This window comes from Zingiber officinale, chromosome 9A (genome assembly GCF_018446385.1).
Source record: "Zingiber officinale cultivar Zhangliang chromosome 9A, Zo_v1.1, whole genome shotgun sequence".
In the NCBI taxonomy this organism is placed as follows: domain Eukaryota; kingdom Viridiplantae; phylum Streptophyta; class Magnoliopsida; order Zingiberales; family Zingiberaceae; genus Zingiber; species Zingiber officinale.
In genome coordinates, this window is record NC_056002.1 from 48,248,525 (window position 1) to 48,269,858 (window position 21,334).

Here is a 21,334-nt window from a genome sequence, read left to right on the forward strand (position 1 = left end):
TGATGTATGAATGTCATGACATGGCATTTTTGGATTTTTCATAATAAAACATGAATGCAAAACTAGACATGATGTCATGGCATATGATGGGCAAACAATCATGGCAAGATTTAGCATAAATAAAATATACCTAGATTAACTATCTAAGTATCCTTAAAGTCTTAGCTAAACTTACAACTTAAACCTAGATTGCCCTAAAGTGCTACAAGAGAATGCCAAAGCCTAAATTGGCATTTCTAATTTCCTTGATTTAATGTATGCCAATTGAAAATAAACATGTCCTCAAATGTTGGCATATTCCATTTTTCCTCAAGAGTGATTACATAAATCAAGGCCCGGATTACCTTAAATTTCCAAGAGAATACCAAAATCCCAACTTGGTATTTCTCAAGGTTTTCCCAATTTGTGCCATTTTAAGATAAAATCAAATTTTCACCATTAGACACATTTTACTCTTTCAAGGAGTAATCAATAGGTCCATTTCATTTTCAAAGGTTAACTAAAACCTTGAAAATGCTCCTTGAGTGTCAATTTCCTCAAAGTTGGGTTAACTACCCTTCTAATCGGAGTTGACACTCTCTAACCCATCTATGGGGTAGAGAAGATGCTCCTAGGAACCCAACACCTATTGGTGCTCCTTGGATGCTCTAGGTACTCACTAGGGATAACTTCCTAGTGACCTTGTTGGGCTTCTTAGAAGCCTTGGTCACATTTTCTAGGTCAACTCTAGGGATAGCCTCCCTTGTGACCTTGTTAGTGACTTTCTTAGACTTCTTAGAAGTCTTAGTCACTTTGGTTGCAAAGATACTTCTAGGGATATCTTCCCTTGTATCTTTGACTTGACCTCTAGACTTAGGGTTTGTTCCATAGCTATATGGAACCCTATGATAACTAGGCACATCCTTTTTAGCTTTGGGTTTGTATCCCAAACCTCTATAGCCATTGGATGACCTTTGTGCTCCTAGCCCTAGGTATTGCTCATTTTGCCCTTTAAGGATATTCTCCATCCTTTTTAGGGTCTTTTCTAGTTTGTCAAGTCTTGACCTCAAGACTTGATTTTCTATCATTAAATCCTTAGGTTTTGGTCCATGAGCATTTTTGATCTTGGGCATGTGTCTATTTTCCTTAGTGTTCCCGCCCAAGTGTCTATCTACCTTCCTAACCTTAGGTTGGGTAGTTTTGGCATGTAGGGTCACATGTTTTTCCTTAAAGCCCTCATGCTTTCTATTCTTATGGTAAATTGCATTAAAATGATAAAAGTTAGAACTATCATGCTTTTCACCATAATGTAAGGGGGTAGGCTCAATAAATGTTACCTTCTTCTTTACCTTGGAGGCTCCCCCTTGACGAATGCCTCCTTGAGCCTTTACCATCTTCTTCCCCTTGGGGCATTGACTTCGGTAATGCCCCTTTTGATTGCAAGAGAAGCATATAATATGCTCCTTGCTCTTCTTTGTGTTGGGGATGATCTCCTTGGGCTTCGCCTTGCCCTTTTGTGCCACTTGGCCCTTCTTCTTGGCCAATTTAGGGTACTTGCTTTTGTAGTGCCCATGTTCCCTACACTCAAAGCATATAATATGATTTTTATTTTTAATTGAAATATTTATACCTTTGCTTGTAGGGGTGGCATCTTTTCCTTTGGATCCGGAGGTAGAAGCTTCCTCTTGATCTGATCTTGATTCTCCTCCATTTGATTTTTCTTGACTCGTGGAGGTAGAAGCTTCTTCAATCTCTTCATCTCTTGACCCGGATGTAGAAGCTTCTCCTTCTTCTTGATCCGGCGTCACCAAGGATTACTCCCCCTCAATCCTAGAGGTGGAGGCTTCATCATCTTGAATATGAAACAAGGAGTATGCTCCCTCCTTGTTCCCTTCGGTGCATTCCCTTGAGGATGAAGCTTCTTAGATTTCCTCTTCTTCGGAGGTTGAGCATCTCTCAACCTCGGAGTCCTCCTCTTAGTCTTGCTCCAAAGAGTCACCCTCTCTGGATTCTTCATGATCTTGTACAGTGGAGGGGATTTCTTCATGAAGCTTAGCCAATTTGCTCCAAAGTTCCTTTGCATCTTCAAATTCTCCAATTTTGCAAAGAATGGTGCTTGGCAATAAATTGACCAAAAGCTTGGTCACTTTGTCATTTGCCTCGCACCTTTGGACTTGCTCCGGGCTCCATTTGCTTTTCTTTAGAACTTTGCCCTTTGAATTTCTTAGAGCCTTGAAGCCTTCCATTAGAGCAAACCATTGCTCTATCTCCATCATAAGAAAATTTTCGATTCTTGATTTCCAAGAATCGAAACTCGTAGAAGTGTATGGTGGAGCCACCCTTGTGTCAAATCCAAGCCCATCTTGGAATTGCATCTTGAAGTTGAGCTTGATAAAGTCTTGAACTTGAAGAATTTGCTCCAACTTCTTCACCCTCTAGCTTTTCTTGATATGTTTGCCCCTTCCGGCGGTGATTCCGGTGAAGAGCAACCTTGCTCTGATACCACTTGTTAGGACCAAAAGTAGCTAGAGGGGGGGTGAATAGCTCGTCGCGTTCGCTCGGTGCTTGGCGTTGCTTGTTCCTTCAAAGATGTGCAGCGGAAATACAAAGAAACAATCACACAACGCTAACACGGTTGGTTTACTTGGTATCCACCTCACAAGAGGTGACTAATCCAAGGATCCACACCAACACACACACCCTCCACTAAATAAAACTCTCCTTTATGGTCACTACCAAGGGCGGAGAAGCCCTACAAGACTCAATACAAGAAGAGAGGGAAAGGATACAAGAAATACAAGCTTACAAGCTTACAATGAGTATAAACCCTAACCCTAGCTTCTCTTCTTGGCTTTGATCCGCCTCTTGACTTGGAAAACTTCCAAGATCCTTCAAGAACTGGCGATCTGAGCTTTGTGAGTGCTATGGAGGAGCTGGCGAGAGATCTGGAGTGAATCGGAGAAGAGATGGTGCAGCCAACGCACGCCTGCAGCTCAAATACGACGCAACGGTCGGATCCCGATCGTTTCGAATATTCCCAATCGATCGGGGAGGCTTTGGATCGATCCAGAGCGCCCGATAAGCGCTGGATCGATCACGGATCGATCCGGCGCTATCGCGGCGATCGCGTCCCAATCGATCCGCGATCGATTTGGACATCTGGATCGATCACGGATCGATCCGAGGCTCTCTCGCTAGGAAGGCCGGATCGATCCATCGATCGATCCCACTTGGTTTTTGCCCAAAACCAAGTCCCAAGCCTCTCTAACCAACATCCGGTCAACCTTGACCTGTTGATACATCATGCCTAGCATCTGGTCACTCCTTTGACCTGCTAGGACTTCCCACCAAGTGTCTGGTCAATCCCTTTGACCCACTTGGACTTTACTCGTCGTGCCAAGTATCCGGTCACTCTCTTGTCCTACTTGGACTTCCACCAGATGTCTGATCATCCTTGATCCATCTGGATTTTCCCTTGCCTGGCTTCACTCACCAGGACTTTCACCTGGCTTCACTCACCAGGATTTCCAATCTGCCTAGCTTCACTCACTAGGACTTTCACCTGGCTTCACTCACCAGGACTTTCACCTGCCTAGCTTCACTCACTAGGGCTTTCCTTCTGCCTGGCTTCACTCACCAGGACTTTCACTTCTGCTGCCTAACATACCAGTTAGGACTTCTTAGTCAGGTATCCGGTCACTCTTGACCTACTTGACTCTCCTTCAATCACACTGATCAATCCCTGATCAGAATCTCCCCACATGAACAACTGCACCTGCATTGTCCATGTGTCTACATGTATTGTCAAACATCGAAACTATGACCAAGACCCAAGCTTGGTTAACTCAGTCAACCTTGACCTAAAGCATATTGCACCAACATATGGGTGCCACCTCATGGAAGTTACAAAGCCACTCTCTTAATGGTTTCATATTAATTACAATTAATGCAATTAATTTTGTGAGTTTTTGAGAAGTGGCCAGCCACTTTGTTTCTTGGGTGAATTCATTTTCATTCAAGTGTGGTTTTTCTTCCTCCTTCTTCCTCTCAAGCTCTCCCTCTCCCTCTCCTCCTTGCCTTGGGCGAATCTCATCAAGGTGCTAGCACACCTTTGTGTGAGATTTTTCTCCACCTACGTGTCCGTGTGGATACATCTAGAGGACCGACGCTTGACGGTCTAGAGATCCGGCAACACCTTGGACGAACAGGAAAGCGAAAGGCACGCAACAAGGGTAAAATTCTTAGCATGTAGATCTAGGAGTAGATCTAAAAGGTTTTTCCAAATTCGTACTCGTATTCTCTTCGGTTTTTCCTTGCACGAGATCCTTGGCTTTGGGTGACTCGGGGTTTCCGCGACGCGAAAAAGCGGTTTTCGCGGCCCGAAGAACCCAACAGAAGTGGTGCAGGAATGCGATTTTGAAGTCAGAGAAGTAAGTGATGGACTCATGCGGTAGTCCATCGAACCATTTCTGGGCAGAGCCCGATAAGGTATTCAGAAATACCCGACATTTAATGGCATCGCTGTAATGGTGTAGCAGAGCCGCATCCTGAACTTATGGAGATGGTCTTCAGGATCTTTACTTCCATCGTATTCCGCGATAGCAGGGGTCGGTATCCTTTGAGTAACTTTTCCTCCAATATTTTGGAAAAGAATGACACTTTCTCTTCTGGTTCCATCTGATGCTCTTCGCGGAGGATGGTAGCCTTCCCCTTCTTTAAATCTTTAGGCAAAGAACTTTCAGTCACAAAAACTTGGGGTTGCTCCTTGTGGCTGCAGTATCCAGGCTCCGGTTGATAATAACCCTGGCCTGGCTCCCTATAAAAGGCAGGGGGAAATTCCATGGATTGTTTTCTCTTGGAGCCTCGATCCGAGGCGTGAGCCCGTTCCTTGGAAACCTTGGGCAGCTTTCGTGGTCTGGAGGCGGTGGTTTGTTGCTTTTCAGAAGCAGCCCGCTTCTTGGCTTCTTTGAAGAGTTCGTACTCTCCCGCGGTCATGGTCACGTTGATTCGTCCAGAATCCTCCATCTTCACGTTCCGGAGCTGGTAGTTGTGTTTCCCACAGATGGCATCAAATTTGATCCCGTCCGAAAGCTGAGTCGGATGAAGGCTGGCTGTGCTGTACCCGCAGTTGATGGAAAGTCGTTGCGAAGCCTGGTCAATCTGGCACCTGCCGGAAGGGCTTACACGGGCAGATGATGGGGGGTGATGACGCGAGGGTTCTGCGCACACTTAGACAAGCCGCCTCTATGTTAGAGATCAAGAACCAGGGAAAAAGTCCTTGAGTCAGGCCCTCCGACGCTCAAGTTAGGTACTTTTTCCCCAGAATCACAGTGAAAGGACGAAAAAGTAAAAGACGAGAATGAAAATGACGAGTGAGTGTACCTCCGTAGAGACAAAGCCTCCCTTTTTATATGGTAGTGGATGCCTTTAGAGTTTGGCGAGTGTCAGGGAATGTCGGGTGTCAGACTTTGTCTGACGGTGAATGACACGTGGCCTCTTTCTATAGGTCGGAGGAGGGATCATGAGGCAACGAGCCACAGACCGTTAGCATATTCCCTGACAGGTGGTGATGATTCTCTGACGGGTTGTTACGATTCTCTGGCTTGATTGTCGTGTAGTGCCTATCCGCTCTGGTTTGTTAACCTTAAACTGAGTCTTTGTACCTGTAACTCTTAACATGTAAGCCCAGACCTGCATTCACTGGCGCAATCTCCAACTTGTGTTTGTTGTCCCGCAAATCCAGATCTGTACGTCCCGCCCTGCATTTGCCATTCAGTCTATCTCGGTAGATCTAGACCTGCGCTTACCGCCCTTGACCTGTAAGCCTTCGTCCACATATTCCGACGTATATGTCTTTAATTCGCGTATCCTGTTCTGTCTATCTTATCCTGTAGATCCCGACCTGTAAACCCTAGTCCCCGTCTCAGTTTGTATGTCTTTGGTCTGAATATCTTGCTCTGAGAGCCTTGGTTTGTGTGTTCCGACCTGTATGCTTCGATCCACATATCCTGACCTGTAACCCTTAGTTTGCATATTCCGACTTGTACGCTTTGATCCAATCCGAACTGTACGCTTCGATCCACATACCCTGACCTGTAACCCTTGGTTTGCATATCCCGACCTGTACGATTTGGTCGGTGTATCCTGCACCGTAAGTCTATAATTCCTGACCTGTAATCCTTGGCTCGCATATTCCGACCTGTACGCTTTGGTCTGTGTATCCTGCACCGTAAGTCTATAATTCCTGACCTATAATCCTTAGCTTTCGAGTTCTTGACACGTAGGCCTAACTCTAGAATGTCACTTGTGCCTGACCAAGATCATCCCGTAACTTGGCCTTGTGAACTCCACATAGGCCAGACTTTTGATCACCACGTAGGTCAGACTTTTGACCACCACTTAGGCTTGACTTCTGACCGCCCCGCGAGCTTGACTTTTGACTGCCTCGTGGGCTTGACTTTTGACCACCCCGAGAATTTGACTTCCGATCACGTCCATTGTCCTACTCCACTATCATGCACCTTATCATATACCTTGCTACAATTGTTGAGGGATTGACTGCTCATATTTATTTTTTACATGCATATATATTTAAGGTTCCTTCTTCTACCAGTGAACAGTGAAGGTGTACTACGCTTGGATCGTCATAGAGTTAGTTAGGTTATAAAAATGCAGCCAATTAAGTTTGCATTACCTAGTTTTCGAGCTCCTGTAATGCCTTGGTTTCTTCCACAGTAGTAGTGTTTAAAGAAGTGCACCAAATTTGGATGGGATTTGAATAGAAAACTAACAGACTGTGTTGGAGCTTGGTTCTTGCTCGATGGCGTACTGTATTTGGACTTCATTTAAATAGAAAAATAACAGACTCGCTTCTAATTATTTGGATGGGGTTTCCATCAGGGAGATAATCATGGAGTTCAGAATGGCAAATTTAGGAAGCACTCCACCCACTTTGCTCCACCTTCTGCAATGTGCCAAACTCATCTCCAGTTTCAGAATGCGTATGCATGGTGTGTTTCTGTTTCAATGTGTGAAGCTATTGAATGAGCTGGTTACGTTGTTCTATATATATTTAGTTTTAGTTTCTTTCATAATCTAAAACTTAAAATATATATGACACTGTGTATGCATATTGAAATTAGATAGAAAATCAAAATGAAAGTTCTTTTTATTTATATCTTCAAACAAACAAATAAAAAAAATTCTCTTTTTTAAAAATTATTAAAATAATACTTAATTCATAATTTAAATTTCTAAAATACGGTCAGTTAATGCGTACTCCATTTTAGAGATATATCTGTTTTTATATAAAACAGTATCTTCTAAAATGTTAAGAGTTTAACTAAGCAGCTTTGATCAAGTAACTCTGACTAAAGACGATCAAAATAACAATTTTATCTTTGAGCAGTACTCATCTTTAATTAAAGCAGTTAATTATAAGGTGATGATATTTTTATACAGAACAGTTGTAAAATGAGATTTTATGGGAAACAATTTTAAAGTAAAATCGAAAGAAATATTTTATATATTAAATTATGGATAAATGTTATTTTAATTAATAAATTTTTTAGATAAAAAACGAACGTACGTTTGTTGATTTGTTTATTTATTTATTTATTTTCTATCTAGAATTTAAGGAAGGGACACGTAGGTTAAAGGAACACGTAGACTGTCTGTCGTGTTGCGCTTGCAAATCCCTGCCTGCTTCAATTCAATTCCCTCCCTCTATAAAATGCCAATTGCATTGATTCATTCCATCGTGTTCATCGTTCCATTCCATCACAATGGAGACGCACAGTGCCCCATCGGCTCTCTTCCTCCTCCTCGCCGTCTCCTCCTTTCTTCTCACCGCCTCTTCTCCCCAGTGCTCGCAGTTGCAGAGCTACATCATTCGAATGCGCCTCCCAAGGAACGCCACATTGGTCAGCGCCCAGGCACTGGACGACTGGTACAGATCCTTGCTCCCTCCCACCGCCGCAAACTCCACCGATCCCCGCATTCTCTACACCTACAGCGCCGCCATGACCGGCTTCGCCGCCCGGCTAACCGAGGAAGAGCTCAGATCCGTCGAGAGGAAGCCAGGTTTCCTGGCGAGCTTCCGGGACAGACAAGTGCCGCTCCTGACCACCTACACGCCGCGCCTACTCGGACTTAATTCTCCCCGGGCTTGGCCTCTGGACACACTCCAACATGGGAAAGGGCATCGTCATCGGCGTCCTGGACACCGGCTTGGTCGACCACGCGTCGTTCGCCGACCAGGGAATGGATCCGCCTCCTGCGCGTTGGAGAGGCTCATGCGCCCCTGGCCTGCAGGGCGCTATCTCCTGCAATAACAAGTTGATCGGAGCACAATCCTTCGTGAAAAACGAGTCCCCCGTCGACACCATAGGTCACGGCACCCATACCGCCAGCACAGCCGCCGGCAATTTCGTGGCCGGCGCCAATGTGCTCGGCAATGCCAACGGCACCGCCTCCGGCATCGCGCCGCGCGCGCACCTGGCCATCTACAAGGTCTGCGGGCGCTTCGACTGTACCGTCTCCAGCATCACCGCCGGCATGGAGGCAGCGATCAAAGACGGCGTCGACGTGATGTCCCTCTCTCTCGGCGGTGGCCCGATCGCTTTTTACGACGACGTGATCGCGATTGGCGCCTTCAGCGCCGTGGAGAGAGGAATCTTTGTGAGCTGCGCCGGAGGTAATTCCGGCCCGATGGCGACCTCCCTCTCCAACGAGGCGCCTTGGGTCCTCACGGTAGCTGCCAGCACCATAGACCGCAACATAAGGGCGACCGTGAGGCTGGGGAATGGGGTCGAGCTCGACGGCGAGTCGGCCTACCAGCCGAACAGCTACCCTTCCGATTCCCTGCCGATGACAATCCCAGATGGGAGCCTCGACGGTCCCAATTGCTGGCAGGGGTTGGTCGAGGCGGAGGTGAAGGGGAAGATGGTTATTTGCTCGATAGAGTCCGGATCAAGTATCCTCATAGGCGACAACATAAAGTCCCTCGGAGGCCTGGCGATGCTGATGGTCAACGGCGAGCTCGACGGCTACACCACAATGGCCGAAGCGCCGAATCTGCCTATGTCCTACCTCAATTACATCAACGGCTCTAGCGTCGCTCACTACGTGAACGCGACGCAGACGCCGGTAGCCTCCATCATCTTCAAGGGCACCGTTTTCAAGGTCTTTCCGGCGCCCACCGTCGCTTATTTCTCTTCACGAGGGCCGAATTCCCAGAGCAGAGCAGTGTTGAAGCCCGACATCTTGGGACCGGGCGTCAACATCCTTGCGGCCTGGCCCATTCAAGTCGGCCCAAAACCTTCCCAGACCACCGGGAACACTCAAACCACCTTCTTCAATATGATCTCCGGCACTTCCATGTCTACGCCTCATCTCAGTGGAGTCGCTGCGTTGATAAAGGCGGCGCACCCGGACTGGTCACCGGCCGCCGTCAAATCAGCAATCATGACGACCTCAGACATCACCGACGAGGGCGGGAATCCCATAAAGGACGAGCAATACAACAAGGCAAGCTTCCTCGGCATGGGAGCCGGCAACGTCAACCCGTCTAAGGCGACGGATCCCGGGCTAGTTTACGACATTGAGCCGAACGACTACGTTCGCTTCCTGTGCGGGTTAGGCTACTCCGACAAGCAAGTCGAGGTAGTGACCCACCGAAAAGTCACGTGCACCGAGGTGGGCAAAATCAGGGAGGTCGACTTGAACTATCCGGCTATAATTCTGGCATTGTCGTCCGATTTTGACAAAATCACGGTGACCCGCACCGTGAAAAATGTCTGTAGCAAGAAATCGACATATAAATCAAAGGTGGATGGCCTAGAAAGCGTGGCGGTGGAGGTCTTGCCAGAGACGTTGGATTTCTCCGGCAAAATCAACGAAAGTAAATCGTTCAACATCAGCTTCAGCAAGAAAATCATGCATCCTCCTACGCACGAAGAAGGATACTTGTTGTGGATCTCTGATACAAAATCAGTCAAGATTCCTATCCTGATACTTGTCTGATCACAATTTTAATTCTAAAAGTCTAATAAATTTTCGGTTGAAATAATAATAATAATAATAATAATAATAATATATTTTTAAAATAAAGACAAATAACTCAAATATAAAATTAATAATTCATGGCACCGGATTCACCCTCCCTTCAAAATACCCAACTCTACGCTTATTTCTCAAAATATCTTTTTACCTATTGCACCTTGAAACCAAACATAAATATATCTAAAAACATAATTAACACAGAATTTAAAATAAATTTTGACAAAAATTATATAATTTTTTATAAATAAAAATAAATATGAAATATAAATAAAATGTAAGACTATATTATATGGCTCTAAAAATCTATTGTAATTTAAGACAAAAAAAAATATTTATAAATTTTAAAAAATAAAATAAATCCAGATTATATATATATATATATTAACTTTCTTCCCTTAGACGAATTCCATAAACGACGAGTAGCACAACTTGAGTTTCCTCGACATGGGAGCCGACAACATCAACCCGTCCAAGATGGCAGATCCCAATTCCCATGATGATTTATGACACCGAACTCGACAACTACGTGCATTTCCTTTGTGGGTTAAGTTACCTGAACAAACAATTGGAGACAGTGACCTATTGGAAAGCTACATGCGTGGAGTGTTGAAGTCCGACATCTTGGGATTGGGCGTCAACATCCTGGCGGCGTGGCCCATTCAGGTTGGCCCAAATCCTTTCCAGACCACCGGGAGCACTCAAACCACCTTCTTCACTATGATCTCCGGCACTTCCATGTTTGTGCCTCATCTCAGTGGCATTGCTGCGCCGATAAAGGCTGCGCACCTGGACTGGTCGGCGACCGCCGTCAAATCTGCAATCATGACGACCTCAGACATCACTTACAAGGACAAGAATCCCATAAAGAACGAGCAGTACAACAACACAAGCTTCCTCGGCATGGGTGCTGACAACGTCAACCCTATCTAAGGCGGCAGATCCTCGGCTAGTTTACGACATCAAGCCCAATGACTACGCCCACTTCCTCTGCGGGTTAGGCTACTACGACAAGCAAGTTGAGATAGTGACCCATCGAAAAGTCACGCGCGCCGAGGTGGGCAAAATCAGAGACATCAAATTGAACTACTCAACTATAATTGTGGCATCGTCGTTGGATTTTGATAGAATCACGGTGACCCGTGAAAAATGTCTGTAGCGAGAAATTGACATAAATTGAAGGTGGATGGCCTAGAAAGCGTGGCAGTGGAGGTCTCGCCAGAGACGTTGGATTTCTTCGGCAAAATCAACGAAAGCAAATCGTTCAACATCAGCTTCAACAGGAAAATCGTGCATCCTCCTACGCACGAAGGACACTTGTTGTGGGTCTCTAATACAAAGTCAGTCAAGATTCATATCCTGATACTTGTCGGATTACAATTTTAGTTCTAAAAGTCTAATAAATTCTCGGTTGAAATAATAATAATAATAATAATAATAATAATAAAATTTTAAAATAAAAAACCACAAATAACTCAAATATAAAATTAATAATTCACCGCACACAGGACCCACTATCTTTCTACCTATTGCATAAATTAATATATTTTTACCTAATACTTTCTTCCCTTTGACGGACATGAACAAGAATTCCATAAATGACGAATAGCACAATAAGTTGAGTTTCCTCGACATGGGAGCCGACAACATCAACCCGTCTAAGACGACGGATCCCAATTCCCATGATGGTTTATGACACCGAACTCGACGACTACATGCACTTCCTTTGTGGGTTAAATTACTCGAACAAACAAGTGGAGACAGTAACCTATTAGAAAGCTACATGCGTGGAGATGGGCAAGATTCGGACATGGACTTGAACTACCCAGCTATAACGGTGTCGTCATCGCAAGATTTGGATAGGATCACTAAGGGTGGAGAAAAATATCGAAAATTTGATATATCGCATATACCTTATCGAAATATATCGAATTATTCCAATATTATCGATATATAATTTTTTTTTGATATAATATTATACCGTAGTAAATTTTTCGATGTTGATATGATATTTAGTATCTATATATCACATATACTATACTGATATCGAAATTTAAATATAAAGATATGTAATTTATACTATACCAAAAGGTTTGTTTAACGAAATGTTGATATGCCTAAAAGTTGATATATGAAAATTTTGATATACTAAAATTTTAGCAAACTGTCAAATGAATTTTTTTTATATCAACTTTTGGATACAATATATGGTATACCGGTTTAGGATTTAGTATACTGTATTGAATCACCCCAATGGATCACAGTGACTTGAATTGTGAAAAAATATGCTCAGCTAAAAATTGACCTATAAAGTGAGAGTCAATGGCTTGGAAAGTGAGGCGGTAGAGGTCTTATCGAAGATATTAGAGTTCCTTATCGAAGACATTAGAGTTCTCTGGCAAGATTAATGAAACCAAGACCTTTCTTTAGTGTGAGCTTCAGTTATAAAATCATGGGTAGATGTAGGAAAGGAATTTATGTTGGGTGAAAGATATAAATCAGGTAGAATTCTAATTGAGATACTTATCTAATCAAATAAATATTTTGTTAAAATAAAAAATTGATATATATATTTTTAATAATAATAGAAAAATATCTATAATAAAATTATATCTTATTTTTTTTATTTGTAATATATTTTAAATTTTAAAAATCTTAATTTTTTAAAAATGTTGAATTTTGAAAATAAAATAATCTGATTTGAATTTTAACTTACCGAAATAAAAATTAATTAAAAATTTATATCTTTAAAATTATTTTAAAAATATCTTCAAAATGTAAATATGAGAAAAAAATACCAAAAATTTGATAAATCGCACCTAACTTACCAGAATATATTAAATTATATGAATATTATTGATATACTAAAAATTTTGATACAATATTATACTATATTAAATTTTTTGGTATCGGTAGGATATTTAATTTTAGTATACCAACTCATGCCGAAATTTTAATATAAATGATATATTATTTATATCATATCAAACCGTTGATATTTCGAAAAGTTAGTATACTAAAAATTAGGTATACCGACAATTCGGTATACTGAAATTTTGATATATCAAAATTTTGGTATAGTATTGATATGAATTTTTTTATACCGACTTTTCAGTACGACATATGTATACGGGTTTCGGGTTCAGTGCAGCATATCGAACCACCTCAAAAGATCATGATGACCTGAATTATGAAAAACTACCCTCAGTCAAAAATCTCAGAGTATAGGAAACGTTGTGACTATGAAAGACTGGAGTCTTAGATAATGTAATTGTTGATTTGTTATCATAGAAAATTATCATAGAGTCATCTTGTTTGTGTTGAAGAAAATCTAAAATTTTTCCTGCTATATATTCTGTTTTTGTAGTTGAAAGTGTTACCACTTGCTATCTTTCTTCCTGTTGAAGACGTTGGATTTCTCCGGCAAAATCAACAAAAGCAAGTCGTTCAATATCAACTTCAGCAGAAAAATTACGCATCCTCCTATGCATGAAAAAGGACACTTATTGTGGTCTCTAATACAAAATCAATGAGGATTCCTATCCGATACTTGTTGATCAGTTCTACCATTTTAATAAATATTCTATTGAAGTAAACAAAATAATATATATATTTATAAATAAGTGACAAATAACTCAAATTTAAAATCAACAATTCACCGCACTTCAACAAAATGACTCAAGGTTACACTTATTTCTCAAAATATCTTTCTACCTATATATTGCAACTTCAAACAAAATATTAATATATCTAAAAAATAATTAACACAGAATTTAAAATCAATTTTGACAAAAAAAATTATATATTTTTTAAATAAAAATAAATATGAATTATAAATGAAATTTAAGACTCTATTATATCATATCACTCTAAAAATTATTATATGTTAAGACAAAAAATTATATATAAATTTTTTATAAATAAAATAAATCCAGATTATAAACTTAAGTTCGTATTATATCAATTATTATATTTTTATTTTTTTAAAAAATAGATAATTTTTTTTCTAAATTTATTTCTATTCAAAGGACAAAATTATTATAGAATTATATAAATCTATTTAGATATTTTTAAAAATAAAATATCCAACAAAATTATTAACTCTAATATGTTGTCTAACTTTATCTATTAGACATCACTGACAATAACGGGAATTCATAAACACTGAGCAACACAACTAAGCGAGTATCATTGACAAGAATGGGAATTCATAAACACTGAGCAGCACAACTAGGCGAGCTTCCTCGACATAAGAGCCAACAAAGTCAACATGCCCAAGGCAGATCCTGAGCTAGTTTATGACATTGAGCCTGATAATTAGGTGTGTTTCATCTGCGGGTTAGGCTACTTGGAAAAACAACTGGAGAAAGAGACTTATTGCCCTATTGGAAAACGAAGTGTGTGCAGATGGACAATATAAGATACAGTAATAAAATAATAAGTGTTATTGAAAAAATAATCTTATAGAATTTTTTTAAAATTTTTTCAGAATTTAAATAGAGTGCATATGATATATTTTAAAAGGATGGATAAAAAAAAATGTTTGAAATATGAAGTTGATTGAGAAAATTAATCTAGGATTGAAATCATTTAACCTAAGTTGATTTCATTAAAACTTAAGTATAAATATTTAAATATCTTACCTAAGCTTCATCTTACCTGATTCCATTTCCCAATCGTGCCGCCTCTCTCCCCAATCTCCTCTTCGTCGTCGACCATCGACACAATCACCGCCGACCACCAGTGTTATCACTGTCGGGCGTCGAGGGTGCTGCCAGTCACTCCTAGCCATTATTGCCCTTTCCTTACCTCACTTGTGCCCTAGCTTCCCAATGGCACAACCGGCGCCGCCACCCGATCCCGCCGGCACTATCGAGCCACCGTCATCTCTTCGTTGTTGGTCCTGATCCCCTCTCATCGAGCCACCTTCTCACCAGGGTGCCCCTGCGCGCGACAGTCACCGGGTCAGCTCTGTATGCGACGACGATCGGACAGTCCTTGTGCGCGACAACCGCTAAGATGTTTCTATGTGACTCTTTTCTTGTGTCGGCGGTGAGTAACATCTCCGCCACTACCAGGCGTCTTTGCCAGAAGTCGAGCACAGTGGCCACTGCACTCCTTCACACCCCGAGCCTTCTCCACCGAGCCTTTTCCATTGAACCTTCTTTACTGATCACTGGATTGCCCTACTGTTATACCTGAGGTAATCACTCAATCCTAGCAGCAGATTTAGGGGTTGGATGCTGGAATTCTAATCTTGGGATATTATATTTGTTGGACAACAGTCAAATCTTTGTCTTGAGGGTGTTTGATCTGTTGGATAGCAGCTTCACAATCCTTCGGCCATAAATTCCAACAACCATTGCTCCGGTCGTGAGTCAACGGAAGAGCGTACGGATTTAGGTGAGTTTTGGGTTGTTTCATGCATAGATTTAAATTCAATTGGATGGTGAAATGGTTAGGATTGTTTAATCTATTGGATTATGGATTTATTTAGTTAATTTGAATATTGTAACTGATTCATTATCGGTTCATGTGTGATTGATGGGGATTTGATTATGGATTGGATCAATTGGAACCTAGTCGACCACTTCAGATTGATTCAATTTGGGATTCAGTTTATCTATTTGGTCTTGGGATTCAGTTTAGCTAGATGATACATGTTAGAGTAGCTCAACTATACCTTTTTATGCAGGACTTTAATTTGAGACAAGCATTTCAACGTGGGAGGTATTTGATATGAGCTACGATAAAAGCGAGTACTTCTTGCTTTGTTTCTATTGTAATTTGACCTTAGTGCATGAGCTATGTTTACATAGGTTATTATATTTACCTTGACTCCACTCATATTATTTCCTAAGCTTAATACTTTGTTGCTTGATCTTTGAGATGATCGATTCATATCTATATAGTCTCTTTGTCATCTATGATATTTAGTAAATGCTAGATATCTTATTTATTTGCATTGATTGTTGTATATACATGTATTCTGTTGGATTTGCTAGTTTTACTGTGATATTGTCGTTTGCTATATCTGTGATGATGACTATTCACATCTTACTCATCATAACATTGCATGCAAGCCGGCGACTATGTCTCTCTTGTGGTTGAGGGAGTCATCAACCTCACTGCTCACTCGGTTGCTCAAGGTAGTGTGCCTGGAGTGAGTGTAGCTTGTCTTGGCATGCCCAGCTTGCTTCACTCAAGGGTAGTGTTAGCTGAAGTTGCGAGCAATAGGGGCCGTGTTGTTAATGTAGCTAGATAGCTATTCAGCAAATTGTCCACTCGCATCACTCAGGAGTAGTGGTTGTTGGTAGTGTGTACAGTTGTCATTGTCCCGACCTCTCAACCATACAGGGCGTCGTGGTAGTTGAGGGGTGAGCGGGAGTGACTATACCGTGCATATGCATATGATATGTGATTGCATATGCTTATGATTGATTATATCTATATGTCTATGATATGTTTACATATGGTTGAGATCTGTCATTTACATGTACTTGACATTGGTCTATTTATTGGTAGCTAGATAGATCAAATATGATGCTTTAGTATATATGAGCAATTATGTTGTAGATTCACTCTTGACTTGCAGTTATTAGGTGCTCGACACATCGTTCAGGTATGAACACTTATTATGACATGACTGTTATGCTTGTTGATTATTCCCTATGAGACTGTATACCTTTGAATCTCTAGAAATATTATGTTCATGCACTATCTATCTATTAACCGTTAAGTCATTAGCACTCACCAACCTTGTACTAGTTTTTCTTTCGCCAGGGAGTAGGTAGAGGATTTATGGAGTCGCTTGGAGATCCTGTCCGCCAGTCCCATGTCACATTATTGCTTCCACTCACATTATTGGTTTTAGACTTGTACATGTGATATGTATCTGTTGTATGGAGTTTAGCCTTGTGTTTCCTATTTTTATTTTGATGTTGTTGTGTCAAGGCGGACCGACTCGTAGTTAGTTGTTTTTGTGGTTTTTCTTTCATTTTTTTATATATTCTGCTGTGTTTTGTTTCAGTCGTGTGGGCTATGTATCAACTGTGTGGTTGTATTTACTTCCAATCATGTGGACTGCTTATAAACTGCGTGGTTGTGTTTATTTCCAACCATGTGGGCTACTTATAAACTACGTGGTTGTGTTTATATCTAGCCGTGTGAGTTGTTGATAGCTTGTCAGTAGTCTTGTGACATTGTATACATGTTTCATTTGTCACTGCTACAGGGGATGTGCTGTCTAATTTTTGTTGGAAAACCTTACTCTTAGAGTGCGACAATTTATTGGTATCAGAGCCACAGGTTTACAAAGCTTATTTCTCATGTTTTTGGATTTTCATTATTTATTTTTTCGATGTGACTTTTTGAGTTTTGAGATCAGGCAGCCACAGGACATTTCCAAGCTATAGGAGGTATGTTTGTATACTGTTATCATACACTTCTGTTGGGTACTTGTCTAGTTATTCATAGCATGTATGACATATGTGGGTTAGCTACTATTTAGGTCTATCAAACCTTACCGAAGATCAGAGATTACAGTCTCAGGGGTTCCTTCTATCATACCACCAGTAATACTAGCTTTTTCTACTACCAGTTGGGTGAGAGTTATAGTTCCATACCCTTGTTGGTTCGGTCAGTAGAGGACTGATTTACTCTTATTAGTTTGGTCATTAGAGGATCAATTTACTTTTGTTGTTTTGGTCAGTGGAGAATTGATTTACTTTTGTTAATTTGGTTAGTAGAGGATTGATTTACTTTAGTTGTTTTGGTCAGTAGAGGACTGATTTACTCTTGTTATTTTGGTCATTAGATGATTGATTTACTTTTGTTGTTTTGGTCAGTGGAGAACTGATTTACTCTTATTAGTTCAATTAGTAGAGCATTGATTTACTCTTGTTGGTTCGATTAAAGTGAAGGTGGATAACCTAGAAAGCGTGGCGGTGGAGGTCTCACCGGAGATGTTGGAGTTCTCCAGCAAAATCAATGAAAGCAAGTCGTTTAGCATCAGCTTCAGCAAGAAAATCACGTGTTTTGCTACACTTGTTGTCGGTGTCTAATACAAAATCAGTCTGGATTCCTATCTTGATACTTATCTGATCACAATGGATATATATAGATATATATCGATAAAAGATGACAAATAACTCAAATTTAAAATCAACAATTCATCATACATTCGACTTCACTGAAACCTCAAAATGACCCAACTTTATACTTAATTTCTCAAAATATCTTTCTACCTATGCATTGCAACTCCAAATCGAAAATAAATATATCTAAAATAATTAACACATAATTTAAAATCAATTTTGACAAAAAATTATATATATTTTTTATAAATAAAAATAAATATGAATTATAAATAAAATTTAACAGTCTATTATATCACTCTAAAAATAATTGTAAGGAAAAAAAATAACAGGTCCTATTACATTAAGTTTAACACTGTCCATATATAGTGATAGTAATATCAACTAAAACCTACTAGCACTGCTCCCATTAGAAATAATATTACTGCAATGTGTAATCGATAAAGGCTGGATTAACCTTAGAATTATTCTTTAGATTCATATTCAAATCCAATTCTGGATCCTTCACACACTCTTCTGGATCCTCCTCTGATTCTCCAAAATCTTCTTCTGAATCCTTTTCATATTCTTCGGAATTCATTTTTAGAATCTCTTCAGATTCTACAGGATCCATTTCTAAATCCTCAGATTATGCGAGATCCATTTCTAGATCCTCCTCAGATTCTGTGGGATTCATTTTTTCGGGATCTGGATCCTCTTCTGATTCTTTAGGATCTCACACTAAATGAAGTAAATCCTTGCACATCTCTAAATATGAGATGCACCCTTAAAAGTGATATATTAATTGGTGTGCTATATCACGAAGATGTCTCGACAATGACTGAATCATAACCCATCTTCTATATTTGTCTAAGATTAGAAACTCTTCTCGTTAAAGTTTCTAAAATATCCAATCGAGACGACCAATAAGACATCCGACTCCATAAACCGGGTCATAATCAAGCTTTTTTGATCTCCTTCTAAAGCTCATGTTGTCATACATTGCGATTAGTCATCGTGTATATTGTTCGTGATATCTAGAATTAAAAATAATAATATTAGTACAAAACTGACAAACCATTAACAAAATCGGTCAAATTTAATTTTCACATATGTATGGAACAATATACATAATTCATAAGTAAATAAGAAAAACATATTTTTTTATTTAAGAAGTTCCATTTGATTGACATACTGGATCGATCAATTGGGAAGCTGGATCTTTAAGTCTCTTGTCCTCAATCGAACTAATCTAATTGGGATGTTATGTTTAACCTAAACCCATTTAATTAAATCATCATAAATGATCTAGTTAAACGAACTAATGATTTGAATCAAATTGAGATATACTTGGACCAACCTAATCTGATATGCTCTAGTTCAAACGAAATTAGATCAATTAAAATTGGACCATTAGATAGTCATGCAAATTCAAACAAATATAAGCATAATTAATTAAAAAAAATTAAAAAACATGAAGTTTTATTTTTTTAATTAATTTTACTAAAATAACTCTCTCTTTCGAAAGAAAAAAAAACTTTTCATTTTTTTTAAATTTTTACTCACATGAGACTGTTTCTCACGTTTTTCGTTTTTTATTTGATTTAATAAAATCAAATAATTTCTGTTTGACGAAGAGATTTGTGTAATCGATTAAACCACCAACTCTTTTCTCTGTCGAGACGAATGCGACTTTCTTTTCCATGACAAACGCGTGGTCGCTAACAACGGTGGCCAATTGCCACGATAATCAATTGCCAGTCATCCGACGTGATAGTCCTCTGCCGTGACTCTGTGCCGCCAAGGCCTACTGTGAATTTTTTGCAGCTGGACGTGATAGTCCTCTGCCGCCGCAGAGGACTACTATGAGTTCTTCGTGATGCCAACGGATCAGGGGGAAACCACCCCGACGTGATCGACGATTCTTGCGAAGATCGCTCGCAGATTCTTCCAACCAGTGGATGACGGCGGAAATCGCAATGTTCGACATTGCAAAATTTGCAACGTGGGGAAGAAGGGATGTTTATTCACCTTCATATTCCTCCATTACATGCAATTAAAGCATCAGTTACAAGATCAATAGATTCTTTAAAAAGTGTCCAAGAGCAATCGCAAAAGGAGAGTTGCAGGTGATTGAAGCATTCGGCAAAAGGAGAACATCTAGTGAGATTAGAATTTGGTTTGTGAACTAAAGGAGAGCTTTTCGATCTTGTGTCATGATCGTTCTTCCGACGTCAAGCACAGATCAAGATCGTCTCAAGAGATCACTGTAAGTGTTATAAATTTATGTATTCTGTATTTCATGTTTCAGACGCTACAATGGTATCACGGTGATCTCTTCCTCTTTATATAACTTGTGCTCTAATTGCACTTAAAGAGGAAGAGGAAGAGGAACATGCACCCTCTCCTCTTCTCAACGTGTGCATTCAAGTGCCACATGTAGCATCTCTTACTCATCTAAGTTAACAGGCATCTAGTCACAAAGACTATGAAGAACATTCAATTCATACTTCAGGGAAATTAATTCGTGCGACAGTAAGTATAATGAGTAATTAATACTAAGAAAGTTATTATACTTAACTTAGCTACTCTTACAGAACAAATCTGAGACATCAACATCATGCCTTTACTCCATATTAAATTATTTATATCAATATGAATATCTCTAATTCCTCATAATGACTATTTTATCAAGAGCATATTTAACATTTTTAATCAATACAATTATTCACAATTATATTTTATGTACTGAACAAAAATATAACTAGTACCAGTGAATAAATGTCAAAGATGTAAATCAATCTTAATATTCCTTTTTTGCTAGAATTTAATCATTCTAATCAGTCACTTTCTTAATTATGCTCCATACACTGAATCACTCACAGTTAATATGAAATATGCTAAAATAGCAGACAGTAATCAGAACTTTAAGTAGACAGCTAAATAGTCACTTAGGGTAAGATTGAGAATAACTTATAATCTCAAGGGACTCACATAGTAAAGAAGTAGAGATCCATTCTCCTACTACCCTTTTTGTCTCCATAACACATATGGTATGAATTATATGCTACGATGTTATTCTCTTTACAAAAAAAGAGTGCATGTTTTTTATAAAAAAATTAACATCATACAGATTTCGATCTAGACATACCTAATATCTAATCCTAAATTCAACATATAAATTTCAATCTGGCTCTAAACAAATTCAGTAAATGGTGGGT

At 39.8% G+C, this 21,334-nt stretch overlaps 1 long non-coding RNA gene and 1 pseudogene across 2 annotated transcripts; both read left to right on the forward strand.

Annotated features, from left to right (window-relative positions):
• Window positions 1-7,763: 7,763 nt before the first annotated feature.
• LOC122019190 lies at window positions 7,764-10,002 on the forward strand (annotated as a pseudogene).
• A 4,690-nt stretch (window positions 10,003-14,692) lies between these two features.
• LOC122020972 lies at window positions 14,693-17,168 on the forward strand. Of its 2 annotated transcripts, none has more exons than XR_006122393.1 (3): window positions 14,693-15,241; window positions 15,324-15,441; window positions 16,807-17,168. It is a non-coding gene; the product is annotated as an uncharacterized LOC122020972 (long non-coding RNA). The 2 variants fall into 2 exon arrangements; XR_006122394.1 differs by having other exon boundaries at window positions 16,822-17,168.
• Window positions 17,169-21,334: the final 4,166 nt, after the last annotated feature.